The following is a 4,692-nucleotide window of genomic DNA, read 5'->3' on the forward strand; positions in this document are numbered from 1 at the left end:
CTCGTTGTCCCACTCCTCCAAGTCTCTAGCCAGGGCCTGGCTGAAAAGGGTGAGGGAATTTTTAAATCCCTGAGCCAGCACTGTCCAGCAAAGCTGCTTTCTAACCCTCCTTTTGTCCTCCCACTCGAAGGAGAAAATCTCCTGAGACTGGGGGTCAACCGGAATCATGAAGAAAGCATACTTTAAATCCAGGACTGAAAAATGGGTGTACTGCCCCCCTATAGAGGCCAACAGTGTATACGGATTTGGAACAAGGGGGTGTAGAGTCTTAACCCGCTCATTAACCGCCCTTAGGTCTTGGACCAGCCAGTGTGTGCCATTGGACTTTTGTACAGGCAAGATAGGAGTGTTCCAAGCTGACTGGCATTCTCGAAGTACCCCGCACTTTAGGAACTGGTCTATAGTTTCCTGCAATCCCTCTCTGGCTTCCCTTTTGATCGGATACTGCTTAATTCGCACTGGACCTTTTCCTGGCAAGAGCTGAACAGTAATAGGAGTATGATGGGCTGCCTTTCCTGGGATCCCTGATGCCCATACCAGAGGAAAGACCCGCTTCTCCCACTGACTCCACTCTGGGGCTTGCATGGCTGAGGGCTCAATTGCAAGAGTCATTATCCAGGCATTCTCTGGAGGTAAGGTGAGGCTTATTTCATCTTGAGTGAAATGCAGGGTGGCACCTAAGCGACAAAGCAGATCCCGTCCTAAAAGTGGCGTTGGACAATCAGGGAGGTAAACCAGTTTGTGAAATAGAGTTCTGTTTCCCAAAGCACATTCCGCTGGGGCATATACTGGGCACTTAGTTCCTTTCCCTGTGGCTCCCACCACAGTGAGGGAATCTGCCACAGGCAGCTGAAGGGGTTGGTTTACAGCAGTTCGTGCAGCTCCAGAGTCTATTAAAAAGTCTATGTCTGAATCTCCCACCCGCATTTTTACTCGGGGTTCCGGGGGCAGGATAGTCCGTCTCCCCTGACACCCCTATTCTTGATCCTCCGCTGCCATCATAGGGGTACCTTCCCTTTCGGGGCATTCATTTTTCCAATGTCCCTCCTTTCGGCATATGGCACACTGGTTGCGACCCAGACACCTTTCCTGTGAGCCAGGGCGCCCACGCCCACGTCCTCTCATTCCCCGGCCCCTTCCACCTTCCTGAAATCTTCCCCTGCCACCAGCCTGTACTGCTGCAACCATCATTTTCACTTGCCTCTTTTCCTTTTCTCCTTCCCTAAGGCTATAAGCCCTGTTTGCAGTTTCCAAAATCTGTGCCATTGTCATGCCCATCAAATCCTCCTTTTTCTGCAGTTTCCTTTTAATATCAGGGGCGGCACGGCTGGTAAAGATACCCTTCATAATTGCCTCAGTAGCCTGATCATCGGGGTTTGCATTAGTAGTTTGCCTGATGGTATCCCGAATACGCTGCAGAAAAGCAACCGGACTCTCTTTTGGCTCCTGTACTAGCTCATACGGCTTAGCCCAATTGTTATGTCGGACAGCTGAGTGTCAGAGACCATGTAATAGGAGCTCCTTGTATACAGTGAGACAGGTGAGATCTGCCGGCACGTTGGGATTCCACCGGGGATCTGCTGTAGGGACCTGAACTGCAGCAACAGGAACGTTTGCTGCGTCTGCCTCATGTCTAAGCTGTGCCTCCTCTCGTGCCTTAGACACAACCTGATTACGCTCCACCTCAGACAGCAGGGTCCGCATAAGGACATTACAGTCATCCCAGTCAGGCTTATGGCTAGCCAGACACCTTTCAAAGACCGAGATAAACTTGCTTGGATTCGTAGAGAATTCCCCTGCCTGTGCCTTAAAAGCTGCTAGGTCCACTGGGTTAAAAGGCACCTGGGTATAAACCTGCATTGTAGTGGCTGGGCGATTGTCTGCTCCAGGACGGGCTATCCGAGTCTCAGTAATCAATGGATAGAATCCCACCGAGGGGGCAATCTCTGGGACCTGAGGCACCCTATCTTTATACGGTGGGGGTGTTGGAGCCGAAGGGGACACCGACTCTGCCATTACAACCGGGGGAGGGTTCTGAGGACTAACAATAGTTACCACAGAACCTGTCGGAGTCAAATTACACTTTTGCAAAAGATCTGATCTATCTCTTAACAACATAAACAACTGTACATACATATGTTCATTCCATTTACCCGTACGCTGACAAAACAAAAGCAATTGAAGGATCATATTATAAGTAAGTGATCCCTCCGGTGGCCACCTTTCCTGGTTCTCTAGCTGATATTGAGGCCAGTCTACTGTACAGAATCTTTTTAATTTACTTTTAATCAACGGATCCGATCCAAACACTTTCCAGTTCACCAGAATGCATTCTAAGGGCATACACCTTGCCCTGCCTGCAGTACTCTGTCCCTGCCCCAAACTCTAGGGAGACACTGGGCGTCCCCAGGTCAAAACAGGTAAAGTCCCCACTGGACTGTTCCTACCTTATCCAAGGGTCCGGTTCTGCACCGTCACCCGCAGCTGTTTCTCCACAAATCAAGTGCGTTGCACCGTTGTGCCCTCCGGGGTCGACCAAATCACGTCTCCGCCGAGGCCCCCGATGAAGTCACCGGTGAGCTCTGGGCGTCGATCGTCGTCGTAATCCGTCAGCCACCTTGAGGGATCCGGGCAAGGCTCAATTTCAGCCTCGTGCCCACCCAGGGACGCCAAGACTGTTGCCGGCACAGGGGCCCGAGGACAGCAACAGTGGGGTTCGTTGCCCAGAGTGCTTCACGCCAATAAACATACCGGGGTGGAGAAACAATCAAAGTTTATTTGAGATCTCAAAGTGGTGCAAGGAGACAGGCAAGTCTCAAATCAAGCACACCAGCAAAAACAGTTTCTCTCTTCTTTATACATTTTACAACTAAGCCCCCCCTCTCTCCCCCTCTCTACCACCCCCCCTCTACTCCCCCTCCCCTCTCTACCGAAGGCATGTTTATACATTTAAGCAATTAAATCATTCTAGGGCTATAAATCTAGCTTGTTAGTAACTTCTCCCTAAACAGTTATTTGGTCCTGTTTACCCTTAGTTTATTACCCCTTCCCCAGCTAGAAACATGCAAACCTCATCATTATTGTTTGGTACCTGGCATGAGCAAGGTCGTAATTGCTAATTAGCTGTTTACACATTCCAATTCCTGTCCTTGGTTGTTGAGGTCGATTAGAGTTAAACATGGAAGGACAGAGTTTAAACATGGAAGAACTTTGGCTCAGGCAGGCCTAGTAACCCCAACAACTCTGTATCTGACCTCTCGGAAACCTCACAGCACCGTCACTGGATGTAGGGCTTGTTACAACAATCTGTAACCCACTAACCCCCTCACTAACCTATGACTTCAGAGGTGTTAATAGGCCACTCTGCCTTGAATGGCCCCTTACAACATTGGTTCTCAACCAGAGGTGCATGTACCCCTAGGGGTACGCAGAGGTCTTCCAGGGGCACATCCAACTCATCTAGATATTTGCCAAGTTTTACAACAGGCTGCATTAAAAAGCACTAGCGAAGTCAGTACAAACTAAAATTTCATAGACAATGACTTGTTTGTACTGCTCTATAAACTACACACTGACATGTAATTACAAGATTTATATTCCAGTTGATTTATTTGATAATTAGATGGTAAAAATGAGAAAGTCAGTTTTTCAGTACTAGTGGCTGTGACCCTTTTATATTTTTACATCTCCTTGTGTAAGCAGGTTGTTTTGAAGTGAGGTGAAACGTGGGGGTACGCAAGACAGATCAGACTCCTGGAAGGGGGACAGTCTGGAGTGGTGGAGAGTCACTGCCTTACAATACACGTTAACTCCTTATGCTAAACAATCTGTTCCACCCTGCATTTAGCTGTGCTGCTTGGAGGACCTTTCCCTGTGTGGCTCGGAAGCTTTTGTCTCTCTCACCACCAGAAGTTGGTCCAATAAACGATATCCCCTCCCCCACCCTGTCTCTCTCTAGTTCCAGAGCATGGTTATGGCTCCGTCCCATCTACATAGAAAAGGCTTAACCCCGGCAGGGAGCTACCACGTTCTCACTGGGGCCCCAAGACCCCAGCAGGATGTAGACAGAATCACGGTAAGTGTTCCAGAGCTCTGGACCTATCGAAGGGAGAGCTGGGGCTGCCCAGCAAGGATCAAGTTTGTGTAACCAGTTCACAGCCAAGCGGATTCTAAGCACGGTTTCTGTCTGCACACCCTATGGCGAACACTCAGAAACCATGGCAGCTAACGGCTCCATGCCCAGCACTGTCTGCCTGTAACAGGTTCAGCAGAGAGACCCTCCCAGCCCAGGCTCTGTAACCACCTTGGTTTGGCCTTCTGCCTCACAGCTCTTTGTTGGAACACTCTATACCTTGTCCCAGGTGCCTCTCTCTGTCCATACCCTCTGTCCTCTACTGCTCCCCTAGAAGATGCCTGTCCAGATTATTTCAGTAGCCCCTGTGGTGGTTAGGTGGTGTGTGTGTGTGTGTGGGGGGGGGGGGGCGGCTGCACATGGGAAAGGGCAGATTCGTACCAGTACATACCGGGCGTTCGTCGCGATGTGTAGCAGGTAAGTATTCCACGTCTGGTGTGCCTGCGCCCCATGCACTCACTGAAAACAGTCCTCCCTCTCCCCACAACAGTGCTCTTCCACGCCCACCTTTGCGGCTTTTATGAGCCAATCCTGCCTGGGGAGGGGCTAGCTCACGCTGT

Source organism: Malaclemys terrapin, chromosome 4 (genome assembly GCF_027887155.1).
Source record: "Malaclemys terrapin pileata isolate rMalTer1 chromosome 4, rMalTer1.hap1, whole genome shotgun sequence".
Taxonomy (NCBI): domain Eukaryota; kingdom Metazoa; phylum Chordata; order Testudines; family Emydidae; genus Malaclemys; species Malaclemys terrapin.